General features: G+C 53.7%; 1 protein-coding gene across 4 annotated transcripts in view; it reads left to right on the forward strand.

Annotated features, from left to right (window-relative positions):
• Positions 1-9,316: 9,316 nt before the first annotated feature.
• Positions 9,317-26,966, forward strand: part of CACNA1D (calcium voltage-gated channel subunit alpha1 D) — a 289,659-nt gene continuing 272,009 nt past the window's right edge. For all 4 annotated transcript variants that reach the window (XM_031952057.1, XM_031952049.1, XM_031952040.1 and 1 more), the window contains exon 1: positions 9,317-9,441. The gene's annotated coding sequence lies outside the window, so the exon portion shown is untranslated. The remainder of the gene's footprint in view (positions 9,442-26,966) is intronic.

Below are 26,966 nucleotides of genomic sequence, written 5' to 3' on the forward strand. Positions count from 1 at the left end.
CTTTGCCCTCAAGGAGCTTCCGTTTCACATAAATAATCAAATATTCCAATGGATCCGGGAGCTCTGATCTCTTTGTTTCCTCCAGACATGGCCAACCATTCATGCCCGTCCATAACTAGTGGAGCCTATTCTCACAATGTCCTTCAATAATTTGGCCACCAGGGGTCCAGTCAAGTGCAGGAGGGCTTCCCCACCCAGGCGGGAGTGGAGCCTTCGGGCTGCCTCCTTCTCCTCCCTTTGTTTTTGCCTGTGACTAGCCCATCTTCTCTTCTTAGTGTGTTTCCCTGACAATCCCACCCACTGTCTACCTCCCTGTTGCTTGTTCAGTGGCCTTCCAAGGTTCCCAAATCTCAGGGGAGGCATAAAACAGGAAGATGCATCCTCATCCAAGGGAAGCTGTGATGGAGATTGAGGCTGGAGTTCACGTGGAACAGGAACCCGTTGTGGATGGCGAGGTCTCTCAGATTCTTCGGTTTGCGGGTGCCTAGAATATGACAGCATCTTCTGGAAGAGATCGGTAACTCTCAAAAGAGTTTGATCTGACTATTCACACGGGAAAGACCAAGTGGATGAAGAAGGTCTTGTATCCGGGTTATGACACGGAGCAGCCTTTAGTGTCCGTCCATCGGAAATCTAGTGCCTGGCATTTAGTAGGTGTTTAATAAATGTTTATCGACTGACTGAATAACGGGCTACTCTTTTTCTTGGAGATGGCAAAGTTTCTTGAATGATCCCAGACTTCCTATGGAAACAAAAGACCATCTTTTAAATATCAACATTCTATTGGTGTCTTTTTGTGGCAGAAAGATACGGAACATAAAGATATTTGAAGTTAAAAATGAAAACAATGTAACACGTGAACTGGGAGGTGAATACAAAATATACGATGATGCAACATAATTTCAAGAGGAAATTTCACTTGCAGCATCATATAAGTTTTGTCTTTAGGGAGGCAGAACCAGAACTGGGATTTGAAGGCCAGGAGCTGGAGGTTCTAAGATTCAGGGCTGGAGAGGAGTGTATTTGTGCCTGAGGGACAATCAATACAAAGATCCGGAGTCAGGAAAATCTTAGTTCAAATGTGACAGACACTAGCTGTGTGACTTTGGACCAGTCATTTTACCCTGTTTGCCTATTTCTCATCTCCCCAACGAGCTGGAGAAGGAGATAGCACTGGAGTATCCTTGCCAAGAAAGCTCCAATGGGGTCAGGAAGAGTCGGACATCAGTGAACAACAGCAAAAACCAGAGCGGGGTTTTGCTGGAATGGAACCTGGCCTATTTGGGAAAATTAGGTGGGGAGGGGAGGGGGGCGCTGAGGTTGGAGGACGGGAAGGGATATTACTTCCATCCGGGGAGGGGTTTTCAATGGAAGGCCCGGCTCCCAACGTCTCCCATTAGTACCTGGGTGAATGTGAGCAAGTCGCTAATCTGGGTCCATTTTTATCTGTAAAATGAGGGAGTTGGACTCAGTGGCCTCTGAGAACCTTTCGGCAATGAGCCCAGGAGCCAGGGGGAGGGAAGGGAGAGGCTAATTAGGAAGCAGGGATAGACTGATGGGACATAGTAAGGTCAGAAGGAAGAGGCTCATCTGAAAAAGAACGGTCGCTATGGTTCTAAAAGCAGGAGACTTGGGCTCCAAAGTCATCTTGGTATGACCTGGGCAAGTCATTTTCCAACTTCAGGTCTCAGTTTCCTCATCTGTAAAATGGGGAGGTTGATTAGATGGCCTCCTTTCTACCTCAAGACTACTTGGGTGGAATCGGCTTCCTCCCTTCTCCCATCTGCAGATTGGGAGGAGATGGAGTCAGAGCTGGGCTCTGGGGCCCGAGGGCCACCTGAGCCCCGGGGGAGGGGTGGGTGTCCAGATGTGCTGATCCAGAGGAGAGAAGTGGGGGCCCTCCTCCCCTTCTCCCCCCTTCTTTCCTTTAATTCTAATTAAAAGGGCGGTCGCCCTGGGTTCTGTTTGTTCTCCATCTCGTCTGTCTTTTTTCTGTTTCTCTCTGTGTTTTTCTGTGTCTTCTTTGAAATTGTTGTTTCCCTTCTTGTGTTTGTGTGTCTTGTTTCTGTCCAAACCTGTGTTTTTCTGTCTCTTTTTTTTGTCTCTGTCTTTTGTGTCTTCTCTTGTTCTTCTCTTGGCTCTTGTTTTCTGTTCCCTTTATTCTCTTGTCCTAATTTCTTTTGGTTTTCTGTTATTTCTCTCTTTACTCTGTCTTTTGTTGTTGTTCTTGTTGTTCTTCTCTCTCTCTGTTCTCTTGTCTTTTCCTTTGGTTCTCTCTTTGATTTGTCTGTTCTCTCCTTCTCTGTCTCCCTGGCCCCCCGGGTTAACCTCTTAGGGGAAGGGAGGGCGGGGAATTAACCCTTTCCACCCCCACCCCCCCGGGAAATGGCTGTTCCTCCACTCCTTCCCTCTCCCTCGCCCCCCCCCCTTACACCCCAGAAAGGAGGGGTGGGCTTCCCCCCCCCCAAAACAACCACCACCAAGAAAAAAAAAAAACCCACAAAACCCCCCCCCAGATCCCCCACCCGCACAGAGCACACACTCACACCCCGGGGAAAACCCACCCCCCGGGGAGAAAGGCCCTGCCCTCCCCCCCCCCCCTCCTTCCCCCCCCCCGGCCTCCGCCCCCCCCCCCCCCCCCCCTCGGCCCCCCCACCCCGGGGCCCGGCTCCCCCCCCCACACCCCAACCCCGGGCCCGGGCCGGGCGCCGCCCGGGCACCCCACCCCCGCACCGCCCCGGCCCCAAGGAACCAACCCCCCCCGAGCCCGGGCCCCGGCCCCCCCCCGACCCAGGGAACACCCCACCCCACCCCACCCCGGCCCCCCCCGCCACCCCCCCCCGGCCCCCGCCGCCCCCACCAACCACCGCACCTAAAATTCCAGGAAAAAGATGAAAAAGCCCACGGGAAAAAACACACAAATGCCAAAAAACCAAATAACCAACACCCCCAATCTCCACCCGGCGGCAAAAACCCCCCCTCCCCGGGAAAATCCTCAAAAACGCTTCCTCCCCTCCCCCAAAACTTTCCCACCTTCGGTGTGTGTGTCCGGAGGGGGGTGGGGCCAGGGAGCCGGCTGGGGGGGGGGCCCGGGCTGGGGAGGGGTCCCGCCCACTGGGGGCCTCTTCTCTCCGGGTTCCGGCCTCGCTGTGACATTCCTCCCGCCTCCGCCCCCCCTCGTGTCCCGGGGCCCTGTGATTCCGGCCCGCGTCCCCCCCATTTCCCACCGCCTCGAGTGCCCTGTAACCTAGCAATAGCTCTAGTACTTCCCGCAGCTCCCCCTTTCCCCGGAGCCGGGAGACACGTGCTCGGCCGCCGGCTGGCCGCCCTCCCTCCCGTTCTCGCCCGGGCTCTCGGGGCCGGGGGCTGGCAGGGCTGGGGGCCCCGCACCCATAACCCGGGAGTGCTCCTCTCCAGGGGGGCCCCCACGGTCCCCTAAGCCAGAGGTGTGTCTCGGCCGCCCCCCCCTCCTCCCCACAGGGTGGGTGGGCTCCAGGCTGGAGGCCCAGAAGCCAGATTCCCTTCTTCTGGGGCGTCCCAAGATGGCTCAGAGACAGCCGGCAGAACCCCAGGGGGCCGGGGCGCCCCTCAGGTGCCCCAGTGACTTACAGGGAAACGGGCACAGGCAGAAGGAGTCTGGGCCCCGGGCCTGGCTGGGAGAGGCCCCCGGGCCTGGGCGAGGCCCCCCTGGCCTTGATGTTATTTATTTCTGAGCCAGCCGCACTTTGCCCTCTCCAGCTGTCTGCTTGTTCCTGCCCCAGTTGTCCCTTTCGGGGCCGACCCCTTTCCCTCCCCCCCCAATATGACTTGGTTAGTGTACGCGGCCTCGGGTTCTGCCGGGGACCCTTCTCACCCGCTCCCCAGCAAAAGCCCTCGGGAGGCCCTCGCCCCAGCCCGGCGGTTCCCGAATGGCCCGGGGTGTCGGGCGGGGTGGCCCTTGGGGTGCCCCATGGCTTTTGGGGGGCGAGGGGGGTCCCGACCCTGGCGTGGAGGACCCCGGCCTGGGGCGCCGCTGGCGGTTTCAAAATGCCAGGAGACAGGATGGCTTCAGAAGCCAGCAGAGGAAATGAATGCCAGGCTTCATGAATTTTCATTTGAAGGAAGCGTGGGGACATAATCCAGATTATTTGCTTTGCCCGGATGCCAGGGGAGGACGCTTTTTCATGAGCTGGAAAGAACGCTGTCCTTGTGTGAAAAGGGCGGTCCACCCCGGGATGGGCCACCTTCGGGGGCCTCCCTTCCCTCTCCATCATCGCCGGGGTCCCTGGGCTTGGGGAGGTTTCAGGAGGGGGCCCGAGCCGGGGCAGACGGCCCACCTTCGGGAGAGCACGGAGCCTGGCATGGGATGAGCGCCCAGGAGAGGCTTTTTTCCTTCATTTGAGAACAAAAATAGAGGAAAATGTGGTTTGGGGAGACCCAGGGATGTAACATGCGGAGCTTTTTGAAAACCCTTTGTCTCTGCCTCCACTCTAGTAGACCACCCCCGGCCTCCCAAGGTAAGGCCTGGGGTTTGGGGTACAGATATGCTGCCCAGTGAGTAAGAAACTACAGTGTAAAAAGCTGGAGAGGGAAAAATCCTATAGTATGCACTTGTTCAGCTGCAGAACTTATGTTGTTCTCTCTCTCCCTCCCTCCTTTCTGCCTCCCTCCCTCCTTCCCCCTTCCTTCTCTCTCTCGTTCTCCCTCCCTCCCTTCTTTCTCTCCCTCTCTTCTCTGTCTTCCTTCCTTTTTCTCATTCCCTCCTTTCTCCCTTCCTTCCTCCCTCTCTCTCTCCCCTTCCCCCCCCTCTCTCTCCCCCACCTCCATCTCTGTCTCTCTCTCTCTCCCCCCTTCCTCCCTCCCTCTCCGTCCCCTCAGAGGCGAACTAAAAGGGCCCCAGGAACCCGTCTCTTGACAACCCCGTTCGCCCAAGAGCCCCACCACGGTCCTCTCCTGGCAAGCCATGATGTTTGCTGTAAGCCAACCGGACTAAACACCTCCACCCCCACCTGTGGGTCTTCCCAAAAAAATCCAAATACCCAAAAAAAAAAGGGATTCACGCCCCGGCCCCCCTTTTTCTCTTCTCCAACAACCCCATCCGAACCTGATCCATGTAAGTAATATCCTTTTTCTGGGGCTCCTTTCCCTGGCCTTGGTCCCTTCCCGCCTTCCGTCTCCCAGAGGGCCCGCACTAGGGGGCGCTCGGGAGAGGGGGGCTTGGTCAGCTGGGGGGTTGGGGCTGGGGGGCCGGAATTTTTTTGGAATGCGGGAAGGGCGATTTTTGGGGTTATTTTAGCCTTCTGTTGGAACTTTTGGGAAAGGGAATATCGGTCTAAAAGGGGCCATTTGGGGTCGGCCCCTCCGCCTTTGGCTTGGGCCCAGGGCCAATTTTTTTTTGAAAGGTTTAAAAAATAAGATTGGAATTTTTTGGCAAAAGAAACCGGTTTGATCTTTAGCAAATTCCCTTTGCTTTGGCTTGTTCCCAACTTAAGGAAGTTAGGTTTAAAACTTCTTGATCCCTCCACAGCCTTGGCTTTTGACCCAGGGAAAATTTTCCTTTCTTCCTCGGTTTCCCCTTTCTTAAAATGTTAGGATTGAGGTTTGCCTGGGCTTTTCTGTTCTGGCTTGTGTCCCATGGATGGAAGAGTTTTCTTTTTGTGTTTGTTTTACTGTGAGGGAGGTTGATTTATTTGATTTGGTTAAAAGTTTATTGGTTTTTAATTCCTTGTTTGGGAGGGGTTTGTTTTTCCCCCTTTGGAATTTTCAACCCCTGGGTTTGGGAGTGTCTGATGGGGGTTGGGTTGGGGGTTCTTTTGTTTGAAGGGGGGTGGGGGGGTTTTTTTAATTGGGGTTGGGTTGGTGTTGTGTGGATTTTCAAAGGGTTTTCCTTTGTTTTTTCCCTTTCTGTTTTTCCCCATAGGCTTGGGTTTTTTTTTTTTAAGGGGGCGGGGCCCCTTTTTGGGCCCAAGAAAGGGGGGTGGTTTTTTCCTTTTCCCAAAAGTTTTATTTTCCCCTTTGGGCCCGGGGGAATTTTTTCTTTGTGGCAGGGGCGGAGAATGGGACTCTCCTAGGAAGGGAAGTCTGAGGGACCTCCCTGGGAACCTGTGCTTTCTGCCTGCAGATGGAGGGGTGGGGAAGGCCATGGAGACGGGTCCCGGGGGGGTTTTGGGAAATTTTTGGGGAAGACCCGAAGATGCGTTTTTTCTGTTCCCTGGGGCCAAGCTGGAGGCAAGAAAAGGGGAAGAGTGGGATGGCCTTGGTTTGGGATGAGGAGGTGCCTCCCCGGGCCTTTTTTTTTCCCTGTACCCTTTTAACAAGGATTTAAGTTTTATATTTTTGTATGGGGTTTTCCCAGTTTGGGGGATGAAATTAAACCCCCATGTGTCCCTCTGGGGGATTTTTTCCGAAGACAGAGGGTGGAAAATTTTGTTTTGTTTTGTTATTAGCCCATCAGGAGGAAAGGGTTTTTAGGGAGGGGGTGAGTGAGTTTGGGGGGCGTTGGTTCTGGGTGGGGGAAGACCAGGTGTTTTTCTGGGGTGGGTTGGGTCCTCCCTTCCCACCCCGAGCACTTGGGGCAAGGCCTGGGGATTTGGAGCACCAGCCCTTGGTGGGAGGGGTGGAAGAGGCGGGAGGAGAAGCGGGAAGGGAAGGGTTTAGGAGGGGTTTGTGGGAGAAGTGGAAAGAATCCCTGGGGGTCCTGGGGGTCCTGGGTCACCCTCCGGGATGGGGTGCTGAGGTGACGTTGGGGACCAAAATGGGGGTCGGTCCTGTTGGGCGTTTTTCAGGATCCTGGGGCCGAGATGGAGGTTTAGAGAAACCACCGCAAACAAAATTTGAAGGGCCAAGGACTCCACCGATGGCCATAAAAAAGAGAAAGAAATGGGCCAAATGGGGCGATTTCCTTGTTTTAAAAAAAGTATCTTCCAAGGGCCTTTTGGCAAGGTTGTCCTGATTGACCCCATTTGCCCTGTCTTACTGACCTTGGCCAAATAAATGTCAGAGTAAACTGATGGGTGTCTCTGGGAAGTCCCAGTTCCTAGGGCTGCGTGGCCATCTTGATTCAGAGCCACCTTGAACCTTGAGGATGGTGGGGGCATCTCCTTCTAGAGCCCTTACCTCTATTCTCTCCCCTGCGGATCCTGAGGAGAGGCAGCAGAGAGCGCTAGGTTGTGATTAGGAAGCCCGGGGTCCAGTTCTGCGTCAGAGAGCGGACAGCCTGGTGATTGGGCCACGCGAGGTCTTGGTTATTTAGTGCCCATTACATGGAGGATGCTGTTGTGTGTCAGGGACGGGGGTGTCCTCACTGGCAGGCCCTCCTTCCTACAGGTGACATCTGAGGTCTAGACCAAAATAAAGGCAGAATGGGCTTTCCTTTCTAGGTTCCCCAGAAGGCGAAGGGGTCTTTGGGGTTGTCTCAGGCAGAGGTTTGAGGGACGCTCGGAGCACTGACTCCTGAGGCGGAGACTCTGAATTTAGCTCTCAGCTCTGGTGCCTGCCGCTTGCATGGCTTTGGTTGGTGTATTTACCTTCCCTTGGCCTCGGTTTCCTGTTCTTTTTTTTCTTGCCGAGGCAGTTGGGGTTAAGTGATTTGCCCAGGGTCACACAGCCACGCAGTGTTAAGTGTCTGAGGGCCTCCTGACTTCAGGCTGGGGCTCTAACCACTGCCCAGTTTCCTGTTCTTTAAGGAGAGAGGAACGGACTGGGAGGGGGCACACTCCCAGGGCTGTGGGTCAAGGCCCCTCTGAGTCTGACTTCAGGGGAGAACGTTGCTGTGCAAGAAGCCCTTCATGGTGAAAAGCCAGACCTCCCCCAAAGCACTGTGGGAAATATGGAGCTGGAGCCGCCAGGTCTTCCTGACCCTAGAATGGCTAGTGAGTCACTGTCGGAGGCTGGTCTCGATGAAGACTTTGGAACCGGACCCCTCGCTGGAGAACTCTGAACCGGGCTCTGGGGAGTGTCTGCTGGTAACTCCCTGTGCTTCCTAGTCAAGTCCTATTTCTTTATAAATGGAGCCCAGGGACGGCCCAGGACAGAGCCAACAAGCTGAGCTACAGTCCAAAGCACTGAGGTTTCAATGCAACTCTGGAGCATGTATTAAGCACCTACTGTGTGCCGGGCACCGGGCTAAATGCTGGGAATGCAGAGAGAGGTGGAATCAGTCTTACCTTCCAGCTTTCAGTCTCGCGGGAGGGAGAATGCACAAACTACTGGGTGCAAACAAGATACAGACAGGAGAAAGGGGACACATGAGGGGGAGGCATTAACCAAACTAGGAAAGGCTCCTTGCGGAAGGGGAGATGGGAAGAACACCGGGAGGCAGAGGGGAGGAGGGAGAGAATTCCAGGTGCAGGGAACAGAAAATGCACCTGGAAGCAGAGATGGGGTGGGGGGGAGGCCGGGGTCACTAAGTGCGGGGGGCTTGGAGTGGGCTGAGATGTCAGGAGTGGTGAGTTAGGAGCGGGCCATGTTCCGAAGCCCGAAAGCCTTTGGAGGTCGCTTGGGGGTGATGGAAAATGAAGCTGATTCCAGAGCTCGCTCAACCGCACTCCCCCTTCCCAGCGTAGCTTTCCAGTCTCTTTTAGCTTGTGCTCTGTAGAGAAGGAGGCGGGCAGGATCTGCCGGCCCAACCCCACTTTCTAGTGGCCATAAATAGTAGGCGGTGGAGCCGGCATTCAAACCCAGTTGCCTCAAACGCCCAGACTGGAGCCTTGCTCCCATCTTGTTTCATGGACGAGGTCAGGGTTGCCCTGAGGGAGCTCAGAGTATGAGTTGCTGTGGTTCGGCCACGTCCGACTCTCTGTGACCCATTTGGGCTTTTCTCGGTAGAAATTGGCATGGTTGGCCACCTCCTTCTCCAGCTCATTTTACAGAAGAGGAACCTGAGACCAGGAGGGCGAAGGGACTTGCTTAGGGTTACAAGCTAGCGAGTGTCTGAGGCAGGATCTGAACTCAGGTCTTGCTGACTGTAGGCCCAGTGCTCTAGCCACCGGGCCACCCAGCTGCCCCATAACTACCTAGGTGATGACACTTATTTGAGGAAGTTGCTTGTCTCAGGTCGACCAGCTGTCTGGCTGGGGATTTGGCTCCAAAACTTGCTCCTCGACAAGTTGCTCAGAGCTTTGCCTCATGGGAATATTCCTTGGTTTTGAAATAAAATTTAGACCTTAAAAAGTACATATGGTGAGGGGGGACCCGGGAGCTCATGCTGATGGATCTTGGGAAGGAGACCCACCCGTCCTGCCAGAGGCCCCGACTCTCTGGGAGGGGCGTCTGTTTTTCTCAGAAAGTCTCATGGAGGGGGGTGCGGGGTCACGGGCTTCCCTGCAGACACATTTATCCTTAACCAGACTTTCCAGACCATTTGACATATTTATATTATTGGCGATTTTTGCCAATTGTGTGGCCTTAGCTGTTTACATCCCATTCCCAGAAGATGATTCTAACTCAACCAATCATAACTTGGTAAGTGTCCTCGGTTTCATTTCTGTTTTCCCAATGCTCGTTGATGAATTGCCGGTGACTTGAGTTGGGTCTCTCTGTGGTGACTTCTCAGTAACTGTGAATGGGGGTTTCCAGCTGTGCCCGTGAATCCTTTCCAGAGTTTTTCAGCGACCCGCCTTTTGATGTCTCTCCTTGTGTTTATGCTGACGGGCGAAGTTTAATCTAGTTTGGATGGAAATGAAAAGGGCTCTGAATGGAGCCGTGTGCGTGCACGGGAGAGTGTGTGTCTGTGGATACCATTTGGAGCTTAATTTCTGCCAAGGTTTATAATCACTTTTGTCCCTATTTGGACTTTTGCCTCCTTTCTTTCTGCCCCCCTTGGCCACGGCCCGTTCTCTCCGATCTGGCGCCATCCGGCGATGGGGTGTCCTGGTGAATCTAGGGTTTTCACCTACGGCTTGCCAATTTTCACAGACCAATGTGGCGTCGTAGACTCATCTCCAAAGTGATTTTGTGATGGGCAGGGCCTGGGATTGTGGGGGGAATCAGGAGCAGGGAGGCTCCCCCAGCCTTAGCTCTGCTCTGCCTATAACTTGGGCCAAGTTTCTTCCCAATGGGGTTTAATTTCATGGGAACTTTGCAAGTGGAAGAGATGTTCCAGGCCATCAGATCTTACAGAAGGGAAAACAAAGACCTAGGGAAAGTGGGAAGTGATTTGTCCAGGATCAGACAGATCCCAAGCCCTCAAGGTGCACTTTGGGGATAAAAGGGAGTTGTGACAAGTTCTTGAGTTATTCATGTTAAGCACCTACTATGTGCCAGGTATCATGTTAGAGATTGGGAACTAGAGGTAAAAAGGAGACGTGAATCCTTACGGCTCTTTCCTGTTCTAGTCATTTGTGGTTTTAGATCTGTGCCTTTGTAACCAAGTGAGTGACCTGAGGTGAAAAAGGAGATGTGAATCCTCAAGTTCTCTTCTGTACTAGTCATTTGTGGTTCTAGGTCTGTGCCTTTGTAACCAAGTGAGTGACCTGAGTCATGAACAGCATTTATTTAGTACCTACTGTGTGCTAAGTGCTGGGGAATCAGAGAAAGGCAAAAGTTCCTTCCCCTAAGAATCTCACAGCCTAATAAGGAAAAAAGCTACAGAAAGAGAAAGTGGGAATAACTAACAGAGGGAAGGCTCTGAGGAAAGGGCACTGAGAAGGGCTTTGACTTAAAAACAGCAAAAGAGAGAAAAAGCACTAACTCGGCTCTGAAGCTTCTGGAGGTCGGTCCCTTATCTCTGTTTGAAGGAAAAATAATAAAAAAATCAATGCCGACCAGAGGCAGAATTGGAGCAAGACAAGGCTGGCCATAAGTGATGATGATGATCATCAGGGAAAGTCTAAGATGGAGAGGAGAAGGGAGGGGGTCCCAGGCTGGGGTCCGGGGGAACGCTGGTGAGAATGCTGACAGTTGGGAGATGAAGGTCTGTGTGTGTGTGTGTGGGGGGGGGGGCAGCCACGAAGTCACTAGGCCTGAATCACAGGGTAATGGTGGGGGTTGGAGGTCTGAGAAGGCTGGAAAGGTGGGAGGGCAGCTTCTGCAGGACTTCAGAGGCCAGACAGGATTTTCTCTGCTCCTGCAGATTGGGGGAGGGGGAGCACTGGGGTTACCTGAATAGAGGAATGACATCGTTAAGCCCCCAACATGGCTCTCTGGAGAGAGGGGTGGCCTTGGACAGGAAGATCAGGATTTAAATTCTCTCTCAGACTCATGGTGGCTGTGCTCTCTGGACAAGTCCCTTTAACCTCTCGGTGTCTCAATGTCCCCAGCTGTAAAACGGGGCTCACGATAGCTCCTGCTACTATTATATAGCCTATAACCCGCTGCTCTTGCTGCTGTTCACTTGTTTGCAACTCTCTGGGATCCCATTTAGGGTTTTCTTGGTAAAGGTCCTGGAAAGATTTGCCATTTCTTTCTCCTGTTACGGTTGAGGAAACTGAGGCAAACAGAGTTAAGCGACCTGCTCAGCTGGGAAGTATCAGATTTTCCTCAGCTGTCCCTGACTCCAGGCTCGATGCCCTATCCAACAGGCCCATAATATCACCTACTTTTTGAGGGGGATAAAATGAGGTAACTTTGTGTGTAAAGTGTTCTGAAAACTTTAAAGCATTAATTCTGAGGAGACCCCGAGGGTCTCGCCAAGTCTAGTTAAGCAGCAGTCATTTGGTGAGGCGCCTTGTGGGTGAGGAGCCGTGCTGACCAGATCAGCCCCTGCCCTCTGGGAGCCTTCAGTCTGTTAGGGCAAAGAGCGAGGGCCCGAGGGGACGGCGGGGAATCGAGGCTCCGGCAGCCCATGATGCGGCAGGCCTCCCTCCCGAGGTGGTGACATTGAGCTGGGGCTCGGAGCCGGGAACGGCTGGTTCACGCATCAGTGGGTGAGGGTTGGGGAACAGCTTTGCAGACATCATCTCTGGGGAGCCTCCCCTGGATCCTCCCTGCAGCCCGGAGAAGGAGGGAGGCTATTGTTATCTTCGCCATTTTCCCGAGGAGGAAATTGAAACTCCGGGAAATTCAATCATTCTAACCCAAGGTCAGCCAGCGAGGAAGTGCCTGAGGCAGGATTCCAATTCTGATCTTGCCCAATTCAAACCCTGTGCTCCGACATATTGGGGGTGAGAAGCACAAGGTTCTGGTGTTTTCCGGAGATCCTTGGGGGCTCCTGTCCACGTCAGGGTGGGGTTTGGGGGGATTTGATTTCGAGATCCCCGGGGGTCTCTTTGAGGCGTTCCGTGCGGACCCCGCTGACTTGGGTCTTTAATTAACTCTCCATTGGCAATGCTACCTATCTAATCAAGGATCCCTCCGAGATGAGTTCAGAAAGGAGGCGGCCCATGGGCGTGCGTCATCCCGCCGCTGCTCCTCGTTGGCGTCGGAAATCGTTTTGAGTTGTAATTGATGATCAGGTTATTTCTGGAAGAAAACTGGGAAGTTGTAGCTTTCCATCACCGGAGATGGCGGCCGATTGCCCGTTGGGTAGAGGCCCCAGATGGCGTTATCTTTGCCACAGAACTTAGTCCCCCGTGTAATGACCCACTTTATTCCTTCTTGATGATCGAGGGAAAGTGATTAAATCGATGTAGAAGAGAAATACCTTTTTGAAAAGCAGATTAATCCAGAGCACTAGAATCATTTGCGCAGTGGCCTTGGTGGCCAATTCCGGTGTTTCTTGAGGAAATTTAGGGCACACGCTGCCATCGCTGCGGGGTCACTGGTGTGTTGGCGGAATAAATCACATGATGAGGGACTTTATGCCTTTGATTAAATTGTACGCCTTGCATCAAACCCCCCAGACTCGTTGAACCTTCCGTCCAACCTCCGCCTCTGTTTTGGGGGCTTTGGTTCACCTTTGTGGGAGCAGAGCTGGCTCCCTTGTGCAGGGCATTCACACGAGTTGCGCCCAGTGTTTTCCGCTCCTGTGGCCCCGTGGCTGCGCAAGGAGAGATTTGCTCTGCTCTTCTCTCGTTGGGCCGAGGGCTTATTTGCAGCCTCTTCCTGGCCTCCCAGTCAGGTCTCCTGCCTCCCTACCAGCTGTCCCACCAGGGAGTCTCATTTTGTTTTACATTTGACCCAGTTCATTTTGAAGTGACTTGCTCTATTTTAGGACCTGCCAAGTGGGGCTCATTTTTCAAGAGTAGTAAATATTCCTCAGTGACTATGAATGCTAAAATGAAGGGCAGAAACGGAGGCTGGAGGAGAGGGGAGGCAAGAAGCTGACTGTGGTCTTCTTCCAATGGCTTCTGGGGGAATTCACTCACATCCAGCCCCAAGAAGGAAAGGCCTTCCATCAAAGGTTCACTTTACTGCTCCAGGAGCCTTTAGGGGAATTAATAAGTTAAATGGGGACTTCTTGGTAGTAGGGAAACAGGGTGGTGGGCCGCCTCTGGGCTGCTGATCTTCCATGTTAATTGTTTCTACAAGAGGACAATCTCCAGTAGTCTCACCGTCTTCAATTTTGTATTGGTGTGAATTCACAGAGGCTGACGCCATGGAGATGCTATTACCGACCCTACTCTATTGTCTGTTACTTAGGCGGGTAGGTAGTGCAGTGGGTAGAGCACTGGGTATAAGTCAGGAAGAACTGAGTTTAAATGTGACCCCAGACGCTTCCTAGTTGAGTAATCTTGGGCAAGTTCTAAGGTCTGTCTTACTCAGTTTCCCCAACTATGAACTGGAGATAAAAATAGCACTTCATTGCCAGGGTTATTGTGAGGCTGGCTTCTTGATAAAGCATCTTGTGAACCTTGACATGTGGGCCCCACCATCGTCCTTGCCTTATGGAGAGCCTCATTTCCTCCCACTCCGCCGTCTCCCGAGGTCAATATCTTATTTATTATTTTTATTATTGTTCTTGCAGACGGCGAGAGGGAACTGCTCTCCGGGGAGGTTCAGAGTGGGGTTGGGACTCTGCTGTTTGTCCGTGATGGAAACCTCTGGCTTCCTTGGTCAGGATTAATGAAGTGGGGTGGAAGGGAATCGAGAGAAGAGGCAGCTTGGGGGAAGGGAGGCAGGTTCTGTTATAAGGCTGTTATAAGCTCATGGTCACAAGGGATGTCGTCCAGTCCCACCATCCTCTCCTGTTACGGCGGAGGACCCCGAGGGAAAGAGACGTGGACTAGAGTTGTGTTGGATACCCACCCCCCACCCCCAGAAGCAAAATAACAAACCAGGGCTGGATATTACAAAGCTGGGAAAGCGGTTCAATATGTGCAAAATCTTTCTATCAATTAAAATGGAGCCAGCTGACTCATAAGGGTAGTGAGTTGCCCGCCACTGGAGTTATTTAAGGCTGTAGCCTTGCTGGAGATGTGGTTTTATTGTTGCCCTCCGCAGCTCTTTTCTCCATTTCTACGGCTGGGTGATCTTCTCGCCCTTGCCAGGGGGACTCTGTAACATTCACCTGTGGGAAGGAGGGTTTGCTGTTGACTTTTTAGACTTCTGGCCCCTTATTCCCCTCCCTCAGTCTTGCTTCTTCCTTTTCCTTTGGGGTTATTGTCCCTTCTGTGGTCTCTTTTCTGCCTGGGCCACCTTCTAGATGACTCCTGGAGGCCCCACGTCTGGATGGCTCCCTGTCCTGCTCAGGTCTTCCCAGAAGCCCCAAATTCTGACGCTCTGGTCAGAGCAGGAGCTGCCCTTTCCGTGTCCTTCCAAGTTTGCAAAGATATGATCTCATTTGACAATCCCGACCATTGTGACCGACTTGGCTCCTGTCTCAGAAGCTGGGGGTGGCTCAGGGTCATGCAGCTAGTGAGCGTCAGGCTCCTGGTTCATCCCAGGCTCTGCCTTCAGCTTCGGCTCCTTCAGTACCATCCAGCAGGGAGGGGGGAATGTCCAGCCCGACTCCCCGGCCTTCCTTACTCGTTCCCACGCTCTCCCCTGGCCATCTTGGTTCATCCGTTGCCTCCTCGCTCCTGCCCGTGCCTTCGCACACACTGTTTCCCCCTCCTCGGGTTCTGGTTCGCCCAGGCGAGAGTGCTCTGGATTTGGTCAGAAATTCTCTCTTGGGCACTTCCAGTTGCGTGAGCCTGGGCAAAACTTTCAACCTCTCTTTTTTCATCTTTTAAATGGGCACAGGAATCATCCCAGTGTCTTACAGGGTTTGAGGATCGGGTGAGATCCTCACCCGATGCTTCCCAACCTTAAAGGGCTTAGCCAGTCTGATTACTCCCAGAATCCCCTGCATCCATTTGAATTCCTTAGTATTTTTGTCTGCAGAGGTCTCGGCTCTGGGACCGGGTCAAAACCGCCTTGCCCAAGGTAGCACCCACTTGTTCTGGTCCCCGGCATCCTCCCACCATGATGCCCTCTGTAGCAGGCAACGGGCGCTCCCCCGCACTAGTAGATGGTCTTGTGACAAGCTGGCTCCACGAATAACTGCCAGAGAATTAATCCATCCGTCGCCACACAGAACAAAGGCACGAGGTGCAAGTCGCAGGCTGTGGGAGCACGGTGGGACGGAGAGAGGGGCCGGCTTACCCGGGCTCCGTTTCTTTCAGGATTTGGTCCACGGGCCTGTTTCCTTCCCCCTTGTTTTTTCTTCATGCCTTTTATCTCTGCTGTGGATGCTGGAAGAGGGACCTTGTTCCCTTCGGGTGGGAGCAGACCCAGGCCAATTAGCCCGAGGCAGCAGAAGTTCAGAGGAGCTGGATGAGATGGAGAGGGAGGGAGAACCCAGCTTTGAGTAGGAAGAATAAAACAACTTCCAGAAGTCATATTGAGGATCCACTTATCCGAACCAAAGGGCCCCCCCTTCCTCTCCCAGCCCAGCTCCCCTTGGTTAGGAGCCACTTGGAGTTGGCCTGACAGTCCAGTGTGGCGGCTGCAGTGGACGGCGCCCTTGCTGCTGACTGCATCCCAATCAGGGATGCAGGGAGCCACTTTTAGGGAACATTTGGGTGGCGTGACTTGCCCGGGCTCACACAGCCAGTGTGTTTCCGAGGTGGGACGGGACCCCGTGTCTTCCAATTACAGGACTTTCCACTTTGGCTTCTGGTCGCTCTCAGAATAGGGAGCATTACTTAACCATTTTCAGTGTATTTGAGCACCACCCGTTTCTGCCCCTGTGCTTCTTGGGCACCTTTAGGATGCTTTATGACACTGCGTGTAGTCTCCTGAGCACGGCCTCCTGGGGAGGGGGGCCGCTTTTCCAGAGTGGGTTTGGGGTTGGGCTCGGCGCTCGGCGAGAGCTTCTGGACTCATTCCTGGGGCTGGTCAGTGAGCCGAGGACTCTGGCGGCCACGGAAAGGAGGCCCGAGTGTTGTTTTTTAATTGCCTGAGAGCAAGATAGACATTGAGAATGCTGCCTCCTGAATCCGGGGATCCTGCCGTGATGTTCAGGGCTGCCACCTTGTCTCCTTTGGAAAAAAAAGAATGAATTTGTTTTTAAAAACCTCCCCTCCTTGCTTAGAATGCTGCTGAGAGCTCTGAGACTCGCCGTGGGTTTCCTGGGGGACATTCAGCTCCCTGGATGGTTGGAAGGGTCTGAGACAAATGATAACAACCCATTATCAGCCTCAGCAAAGCCCAACCGAGGCCCAGGTGGCTGCTCGGCCTGGTTTTGGTCTCTGTGGGATTTAATTTATATCCGGCTCGTGCATCCTGCCCTTCCAAGTTTGGGATTTTGTGGGGAGAAGAAACAGATTCTCTGCACAGATAAGCGAGTGGGCTCAACTCTGTGGGACCCTGATCTTCCCTCTCTGGAAATCCAGGGGTGGAATGGAAAATCTTGGAAATCCCTTCTAGTGCTAGGATCCCGGGCCTTCTGATTTTGGCTGCTTGTACCTGGTTCTGTTGGGTGTTTTCGGATGCTCTGAGGGGGGATCTGGGGGATCTAGGGCAGGTATCTCTCCTTTTGAAGCCTGGGGAAACCAAGGTGGGAGTCACAAAACAGATTGCTGGGATCTCGGGCTCGCGCTCAGGGCCGTTTCTACCAGAGATAAGCTGAGGGAAATAAATCCTTGCAAAGGAGATGGAGATTGGGCTTGGTCGTCTTGGACTGGGGTTTGGGACGGAGCGAGGAGGAGGATGGCCATGAGGATGTGGTCAGAGCTTAACTTTTCCACGAAAGGTGGGAAGTGGAAGAAAAGCAAAGCAAAGTTGGACTTCTTAGCTCGGCCTTTGATCCTTCTCCCAAAAAACCATAAACTGGGTCGATTCACGAGGCGCTAGCTCACTCTGATCATTTCCAGAGCCATCTTGTGGCCGGAGGACGAGGCCAAGAGAGAAGTGAGGAGCTCCAGGAGGAGACGCCCACTTTTGGACGTGGCCAGGGTGGACATTTGCTGTGCTGGGTTGGGCAGACTTGTCACAAGGCTTTGGTTTTTCTTTTTCATTCGGAAGGGTGGAAAGAAAAGAAGTGTGCGTTTTTTGAGCAAAAAAGTAGAAATGCAGAGTTTAGAACTGGCCTCCTTGGGTTTGAGTGGAATCCCTTTGCCTTAGTGGCTTGGGTGCAGTGGGCGTGGTGGGCACAGCGGGCACGGCGGTCTCTGCAGGCTCTTTCCCCTTCTCACAGAGGCAGAGATTGGACTAGACGGGATGTTCTAGACTTGTTCGGTTCTCAGATTTCCCTTTACATTTTCTCCAGCCAAATGACCCTTCTTTGAACTAACAACCCTCATGTGCCCACTTCTGTGCCTTTACCCTTGTTCCCATGCCAGGAATTTCACCCTCTAATCTTTGAAATTCCCACTTAATTAAAGCCTCATTCCCAGGCTGTCTCTTCTGTGAAGCCCTCCTTGAATTCCCCTCTCCATCCCCCAGCTAACTTGGTAATGACCTTTCCCCAAGGTCTCCCAGAGCCCCTAGTTTAGGCCCCTCTCATGACCTGCAGACAAGCAGCGAGCATTCACTGAGCCTCCCGCTCCTCCCTCCGCCCTCCTCTCCAGGTGTACGCTTCCGCCTTCACTTGGCGAACTTGCCCGTCTTGCTTCATTAGGACGTAAGCTCCTGGAGGCCAGGCAGCGTCCCGGCTCGTCTCCCTGGCCTCGGGCTGACGGCCTGGTGTATTCCTGAGGTGCTCCATAAATGCTTTCCCTGCGTCGGCCTCCTGGGCCAAGCTAAGTTCTGGGAGGGCAAAGGCAGAAGGAACGTCTCTCCTCAGCAAGCCTCCCTTCTATAAACAAAAGCTCTCATGGAGCTGCTTTAATGTTTACACTTTACCTGGTTTGAGCCTCACAACAACAATGGGAGGCAAGTGCTAGGATTATCCCCAGTTTGCAGGTGAGGAAACTGAGGCAAGCAGAGGGTCACCCAGCTAGCGTCAGAAGCATAACAAAACAATAATAACTACTGTTTATATGTTGCTTTAAAGCTTGTAAAGTGCTTTACAGATAAGATCTCCTGGGTCCTCACAACAACCTTGTGAGCTGGGTTTATCCCCATTTTATAGATGAGGAAACTGAGACTGAGGGAGGTTAAATTGCTCGTTCCTGCGTCTGAGTCAGTATTTGAACTTGGGTCTTCTGAGTCCTGGTTCAGTGCTCAGTGTCTGATACTCCTGGGACAAACCCTGTCTGCCAGGAGCTTTTCTCCCACTGGGAAGGAGACCCCGGATAATATGATGGGTGAAGGCCGGCCTCAGAGGGGTCAGGGTCTCCCCCCTTTCACACTGCTTGGAGATCCCTGCTTTGGGCCGGAACTCACCTGCCTCAGGCCGCAGAGCACATCCCCGGGCGCTGACCCTGCCCAGGACTCAGATGATGATGACGGCCTGGAGCTGGCATTTTGCTTTAAAGACCACGATGGGAAATACATGGGGGGATCTTCTCCTCATGGCAGCAGGCTCTGAGGAGGGGTCTCCTCTCACCTGGAGCTCTCGCTGTGCCCTAGGTCTCTCCATTTCCTGTCTCCCTCCCAATTTTCTGGGTCCTTCCTGAAAAGATTCAGAAGCTGTTGTAAGATCCCGTCCAGAGTCTTGGACCCTGGGCCCGTTCCCTGCTCCGCCTGGGATGTCACGCTGCTGACTCATGGCGAACGTTCAACCTGCTAAAAATCCCAGATCCTCCCCCCCACAGGCGTGTCTAGCCTCCCTCACCTTGTACTTGTAAAGTTGTACTTGGGAAGATGAGGGATGTCGCAGGTCTGGAGGTCGTTCATTCATTCCCATGGTCCCCACCTCTCTCGGGGTCTTCTCTGGGTCAGTTACTTTCTGAAGGTCAAGTGTGTTCGGTCAGGGAGCGTCGCTCTGGCCCGTCCTGGAGCTGGCAGTCAGTTATTAAACCCGGGTCGGGAGGCTTGTTGCCGGCCACGTGGAGGGCAGCGGCCTTGCCCGCCCAGCTCTGTTTTCCTGCTCGCTCTGATCCATCGACTTCGTGAGACCCAAAGGGCTTAGAGCTCATGAGACCCGAGGTCGGGGTTCCTGATGTGGGCGGTCCCTAAAAGGATCGGAGAGAGGGGCAGGCTGGCGATCCAGAAGGATGAGTGCTATGGGAGACTCTCTAACCCCAAATCAGAGAGTGGCCGGGACACAGATGGTGATTCTGCTCACTGTAGGAAGGAGTTCAGAAGCCTCCAGAGGGCCTGTGGCCGGCTTTTTCTAGTCTTTTACCTGGGAGTGTGAGAAGTTTGGGAAACACGCTAACAGTGATGGCAGTGTCCATCCCTTCTTCTGGGGAATGGGCTCCACCTCCGCTGAGGCGCAAGTTGTGTCTGCTTCTATAGAGACACAGAGATGAGAGACAGGAGTCTGGTGGGAAGAGCCCGGGGAGCTGGGCCGAGAAGGAGCCAGAGGGATGAGAGGTGACCCTGTGGAGTCAGAGGTCAGCATCGTTGGTCCGCAGCCACACAGGTTCCCTACATTTGTGTTTTCCCATTGTATTTTTCCCACAGCTCACGTTACTCTTTGATTTCTAAAGGAACTAGCCAAGGCCTTCTCTTTATTACCTAAAATTTCTAGTGATTATGTTGTTTGTTTTTTTTAAATCATCCAAATTCTTACTGACTAGAGAACCCAGAGCATGATTTTCCTGCCAGGTTTAGAATTCTCATCTCATTACTGCATGATTTGATTTGATTTCTCTCTAAAATTCCTTCCTTTGGAATTCTCAGGATGGGTCTAAAGGCAAACATTGATGGTTTCAGTTAAATTTTAAAAAATCCACATCCACAAACAACAGTCCTCTGGAGGGTGCAATACAGAGTATTTTTTCTTCCTGGGATCACAACCCTCCAGGAAATTGAAAGTTGAAAGGGTGAGGACAGGGATAAAATCCCGAGATGTGTCCATAACGGCAGCTAGCAGGGAGAGAAAATCTGGTTTGTAGTCGGGAAGACTCGGCTTTCTGAGTTCAGATTCTGCCTCAGCTACTTACTGGTCACGTGATCCTGGGCAAGTCCCTTACTCCCAATTTGCTTCTGTCTCTTCATCTGTAGGAAGAGGGGGAGAAGGGAGTGACAAATCACCCCAGTATCTTTGCCAAGAAAACCCAGGTGGAGTCACAGATGTGACTGAAAAACAGCTGAACAACATGCTCTTAAGGGTGCGGAGATGCTGAGGCTCTGAACCTCCAATTGGCTGAGCTCGCTGTTGTTCTTCTGATTTTCCTCCACTCCCGATTTCATTTGCTCCGGGTGCCAGAGGTGGGGCCGGGAGAGGCCGAGGAGCAGGGGGGACGGTGGAATTTAGCCCATTCCCGCTCTCATCTGATGCTGCAGCCCCATTGGGACCCTCTGTGGGGAGGCTTCAGTTCCCGAGGCCCTTCCTATGTAGCAGAGCTGAAAGGGACCACCCAGAGCACACAGCCCACCCTCTCTTTGCCGAGGAGGACACAGAGGCTGGGCAGGGCTAAGTCCAGAGCTGCTAGAGCCCAGCTCCTATCCACAGAATGGGAAACAAAGGCCTCAAGTCTCCCGACTCTATCAAGTAAGTCGCCCCCTCTACCCCCTTTGAAACTCCCTCGGTTTGTCTTCTGTTGGACCCAAATCTGCCAGAATTTAGCCTCATACCCATTTTACCTTAAATTTCCCTCAAGAAACCCCATTTATTCACAGGCTGTTCAGAGAGTAAGTCCTGAGGGGTCTGGGGTCCTTCTCAGTCTGGGGGGCCGTAAGTGACAGTGTTAGAGCTGTTTATATATATATATATATATATATATATATATATATATATATATATATCATTCACTTATATCTGTATCTCAAGTATCTCTAACTTTGTATCTATTTATATAGAATGTTTTCTGACTTTATCATCTTATCTACCTACTTAACAATGTATCTAATATCTATCTTTACATCCATCCATCTATCTCTCTCTCTATCCTGCCTGTATTTTATCTATCTGTCTGTCTGTCTATCTTCACATCCATCCAGCTATCTATCTCTCTATCTATCCACCTATCTATCTTCACACTATTCATCCATCCGTCCATCTGTCTGCCTGTCTGTCTCTCATGTACCTGCCCACCCCCCGCATCCACCCGACCGTGATCCACATCTGTCTTTCTGAATGTCGGATCCTCGAGCACAGGGGCTGTTTCACCTTAGTCTTTGTATGGCCGTCCCCTACCCTGGTGCCTGGCACAAAGCAGATGCTTTAGTAATAATACTAATACTCAGGAGCGCCTCTGTAGCTCTTCCAGGTTGCAGATTGACCTGTGTATGGCTTTCTGTGTGACCCTCACCATAACCTGGAGGGTAGGGGCTGCTGCCTTATGTGCAGGCAGATGCAGGCCGGTGACCGGCCTGGCGGGGCCCCGGGAGGAGCTGCCGCGGCCTCTTCTCTCCCTCCTCCTTCCGCCTGAGGGGGAGCTCCGCCGGAGACGCTGCCCAGGACCGCGGAGCCAGCGGGCGCCAGGCTGGGTTCCGTCCAGTTAGGCCTGGATCCCGCGCTTCCAGGCAGTAATGGTGGAACCGAGTTCCCGCACAGCCTGGTGGGCGCAGATTCTAGAAACGGAACTCGCTGCCGATGCAGCACGAGAAGTGAGGTCCCCGGCCCACAGAGACGGGTACCACGTGCTGACACTGTGGAGACCAGGTTTGGGGGCACGCCTGGCGGGGCCAGCTGCTCTCGCGTTGTTTAACAACAGGCTACCACACGGTGAGTGTTGCGGGGACGGGCACCTGTGGGCGCCGCCTCCAAGGGTGACTTAGGGTAATTCCTCAGACAGCGGTTCAGAGAATGGCGGCATCTACACCGGGGTGCAGCTGGTGTAGCCGCACATGTGCGTTTGGGCGCCGGGTTCTAGGCCTTTCTCCCTGCTTTCTGAACACAAAACCAGAGCTCAGGAAAGCAAGCTCCTCCGCTTTGTTGGGCCCTGCCCGGGATCTCCTGGTTTTTCTGAATTTGTCTTGGTTCCCACCAACCAAGTGTGAGCTCCGTGAGACCTTATTTTTGCCTTCGTCTCCATGGCGTCTAGCTCAGGGCCTGGCGTGCTGCAGGTGTTTAATAAATGCTTGTCTCTTGATGGCTAGAACTCTCTCCAAAACACTCTCCATCTCTTGCCAATGAAAGCTTCTTGAGATTAGGGTGGATTTTATTTTTGTCATTGTATTCCAGAGCCCAGCCCAGTTCCCTAGCACACAGTGGACACTTAATAAATGCTTGTTGATAGAGAGAACCTTTTTCCAACCAGATTTTCCCAAGCTCAACTTGAACTCATCCTTTCAAAAGTGACTCTGGAGGGAGTTTCTCCCTCCCTCCCTTCCTCCGTCTTTCCTTCCCATCTTCTCTCCCTCCCTCCCTCCCCTTCCTCATCACTGGCAGGTGAGCCAGAGCTTTCTGCCCAGTCTAGCTCCTGCAGCAGATTTCTGTTTAATCAGCGTTCCACGGCCTCCTCTTCCCCTGTTCCCACGATGTTAGAACCAACTGACGCCTTGGGAAATTTTGCCCAGCAACAGCGCAGCCTCTCGTTGCCCGATATTAAGTACTGGAGGAAAACCAGCCGACTGAACGCTGAAAAAAGCATCTCCCGAGCAGACTCCCCACAATCCTCTGCCCCGAGATGCTATGGAGGCCAGGATCTCCGGGGCAGCAGCCCTAGCTCGGCTCTGTCTCCAGGCAGGGACAGGAAATTTTAGACTGTCAGGAAACACGGTGGCATGGAACAGAGACAGAGACACACAGAGAGACAGAGACTGAGGCACGCAGAGAGACAGAGACTGAGGGGCAGAGAATTACAGAGACAGAGAGACAGAGACAGGATCAGAGACAGAGACACACAGAGAGACATACTGAGGGACAGAGATGAGAGAGAGAGAGAGAGAGAGAGAGAGAGAGAGAGAGAGAGAGAGAGAGAATCAGAGACATAGAGACAGAGACTGAGAGACAGAGGCTGAGGAACAGAGAATTACAGAGAGAGAGACAGAGACAGAGAGTATTTTTCTGTCTGGAGTGAATTTGTGGGAGCTCCAAGAATAGAATTCAGCCTTTTACTCCCCCTTTCCTCCGAGCCCCACTGCACTTTTCTCCCTCTGTTATTAGCAGTGACATTTCTTCCCCCTCCCCAATGTGATTCAGATAGGAAAGGTGACGGGAGCTTTCTCTCCCTTCTCACCCAGTCAAGCCTCGTGTTCTGGAAGCTGGACCAAGGGGGAGAGCTGCGTGATTGGCAAGCTTGAGGCAAGGATAGTGGGGGGGGGGGGGGGGGGAGAGAGAGAGAGAGAGAGAGAGAGAGAGAGAAAGAGAGAGAATATTAAGGAGATAGACGCTCAGGAAGGAGGGAAGAGGGCTTTACTCAGATCACTAGCATTTATTCTAAATTAGGAAGATCTAGACTTCTGAGAGGGGAGGAGTGATAGGAGAGAAGGAGTTTGGGGAGCAGGAGGCCTCCCTTAGGGAAAACTGACTTCTGGTGATTCTTTCTTCATGATGACCTCGAATAGAGTCTGGGGGAGGGAGGCGATGCTTACTTTTGACCTCCAGCCTTTGACCGCCACCACTTTTCTTGACCTTAGGCTCCTGAGGCATCAATGGGAATCACTGAGTGGCTGTCAGGGCTGGGGGGGGGGGGGAGGAAGTCCCGGGGCTGCCGAGGGCTGGACATCGAGGTGTCCGTCCCGTCTTTGTCATTCCGCAGAAGACCTTTGTTTGGTTCATTCTAGGACCTGAAAAAAGACCATCCCACATTCAGTTGGGCGACAGGGTGGCCTTCCCGTCCGTGCAACGGTGGCCGCCCTCCCCTTTACTAAATGTGCTTCTGTGTGTCAGGTATGCATCAGCCTGGTCCTGGCTACAACACGAGGCATCGAAGGGGGACGCGGGGGCTGACTTTATGCTGATCCTTTCTGTATATCATGGTTGCCAAGAGGGAAATGCCGCCACACTGTATTAAGAGGCACCTGAGGTACAGAACAGGCCCGGGTTGAGGCGGAAGTGGGCCCAAGTGACCCACCTTCTTGGCCCAGGCCGGTGTCGGTTCTGAAGGGCAGGACCCAGGGTGAGGGATTCTAGCTTGGTATCTTGTGACACTTTAAGGAACAGCCTTTGAGGGAAACCAGAGGGGAGGGGCTAGACTGGAAGAATAAGGGAGGCTCAAGAGAGCAGAAATCATGATAAAGGGGAAGAGTTGGGGAGTTATCCTGAGAGATCCCAGGAGGGGGAGGGAGGAGCGCTCTTCGGAGATTCTGGTTCGGGGAGGTTGGGGGTCAGACGTTTCCAGAGGGCCGACGGACCTTCCATCCCGGCTCCCTCTGCCGAAATCCGCTTCTCAGACTGTGTCTCTTAATCGTGCAAAATAAAATCCGTGGGGCCACAAAAGGAAACCGCCTGTGGGGAATAGTTACCGACCTATCCAGGCCGGAACAAGTTCGGAGGCCCTGGCAGGAAGCTCTGGGTATGAACCGGAGCCAGAGGATTTGGGTTCATGTTTGATCTGACTCTTGGAGGTCCCCAAAGATGATGACGGGGCGGGGCGGGATAAAGGGGAGACCACAGGCTGTGTTAAAGCCATTGGAAGAATTGGGGGATGAGTCAGCAAGGATGGGAAAGAGGCAGCGTCCCCAGAGGTTACGTTGAGACACGGGGCGTCCTGGCTCTGGGACACGGGGTCTGTGAGGGATGTCACAGAACTGGAGGGACCCACCGAGGCCGTCTGTGTTCTGTTGTCTCCTTTTATGGGGCGGGAAACCGAGGATCAATACTTCTAGTGCCTGGCCCCATGAGGGGCAGCGCTGAGGTCTAAAGCAGGACCTTTCCTTCTGAGGCCAGAGCTCTTCCCATTCTGTGTGGGTGCTTCTCATTGTTTCCTGCGCCCGCAGGGAGAGCTGGCTCTCAGTGAACCCCCGGCTCCCCAGGGGATGGACTAACTTCTCTGTTACGGAATGGACTGTGGGCTCTCTGAAGGCAGGGCCTGGGCTTTTGTGGCCGGCAGCTGGGATTGCTGGACTGGGGGGAGGGGACTCCAGGGCAGGGAGCTGTGGGACTCCTGGACAGAAGGGCCGGCAGGGAGGCCGGGGAGGGGCACGAGAGGGAGCTTCTGGAGAGCAGGAAGGGGGGTTCTTTTGCATTCCCCATCCCAGGCTCCCAGAGGAGGGCGTCTGCCAGAAATTTGTGTTGCTTTGACTCATAGAAAAGGAAGTGGGCAATAATAAGGAACAGGGAGGATGCTAGGAAGAGGGAGAGCGGAGGGGAGAAGGGGTCACCGTTGCTCCCATTTGCCTCTCGCTCCGTGGTCTCCATCTGCTCTGGCCTGGGGGAGAAGCCCGTGTCCTTCCTCTCCCACCCCATAGTTTTCCAAGCTGCTGAGTACGGTCTCTGGGAAGGTGTTTTCTCTACCTCAGATTTCTTTGGCCTTGGGATTTTGGAGAGACTTATCTTTAAGGACTGCCGATAACTTGGAAAGAGTATGCAGCAAGCGCTCCGTAAATGCTTTTGGCTTACCACCGGTGGTGGTTTGTTTATTTTTGACTAGGTTTTTGGCTCCAAAAGCTGCTGCTGAGCCCCAGTGAGCTGGCCTGGGCACCTGGCGCCCGTTGCTTGGCCACCCCCAAGGGGTTTGGGGTCCAGTGCGGGAGGCTGGAAAGAGGGGTGGGTCTTTTCTGATGTGCTCAGCAAGAACTCATCAGTGCAAATTCTGTGGACTTGCTGGGCGTCCGGGGTCGGGCTGGGAGTGGATGGTGTGCTGGGCACTCACCGGTTCCTGGCTCAGAGTGGCCACTGAGGCCGTGTTTAGTGGCAGCCAATGCCGTGGGGCCGGGAAGAAGCAGACTTGACTCTGTGATTTGTGTGGGACGGGCAGCAAGGACCAGGAGTCAAAGGACCCGCCTTTGCAATTCTCTGGCCTCAGTTTCCCCATCTGTCAGGCGAGAGGCTGGGCCAGTTCTGTCTCCGATGACCCTTCCTGCAGCACAAAGACCCCTCTCTCGCTGGACTGGGGGCTTTGTTCTCTTGTTGGCCCTTGAGGCTGAGGGCCGGACGCCCGTGCAGTGAGCGGTGAGGGGCACTTGGTGACGGGCCCGGACCCTGACTCCCGTCTGGTTCCTCTCATGTCCCCGCCTCTGGTGGTCGGCCACCCCGGGCGCTTGTTCTTGGGGAGGGAGCGGTCACTGGAGGGCAGAGGGGGGGATGGAGGACGGAAGGTCAGGGTCAAGCGCCAGTAAAGGGCCGGAGCCACGGGGAGCCAGGCTTGGTGCTGCTCTGGCAGGAAGGACAGAGAGCAGAGTCATAAATCCAGCTCCTCTTTATTACTCAAGTCCCGAGGCGGAAGGTCCGTTGACCTGGCAACCTGCTCCCCACCGTGTGTGACACAACGTGATCACTTATCGACAGGTCTTGATTGTGATTGAGAATGGAGTTATTCCACTTGGTTACCCACAGTGCCCCAGTCGGGGGAGTCGTGTCACGGTGGGGGGGGGTTAGTGCAGTGTCAGAAGGGGAGGCTGGAGAAGGGCTGGGGGGGGAGGCTGGAGAAGGGCTGGGGGGGGAGGCTGGAGAAGGGCTGGGTTGGGGGGGAGGCCAGAGAAGGGCCAGGGTGGGGGGAGGCTCGAGGTCTCACAAGGAGGAGGGAAGGGGCAGGTCGGCCCCGGGAAAGGCGAGGCTGCCGGGGAAGGCCGGGGAGCTGTCTGCG

The sequence above is a fragment of the Sarcophilus harrisii genome, chromosome 1 (genome assembly GCF_902635505.1).
Source record: "Sarcophilus harrisii chromosome 1, mSarHar1.11, whole genome shotgun sequence".
NCBI classification, from domain to species: domain Eukaryota; kingdom Metazoa; phylum Chordata; class Mammalia; order Dasyuromorphia; family Dasyuridae; genus Sarcophilus; species Sarcophilus harrisii.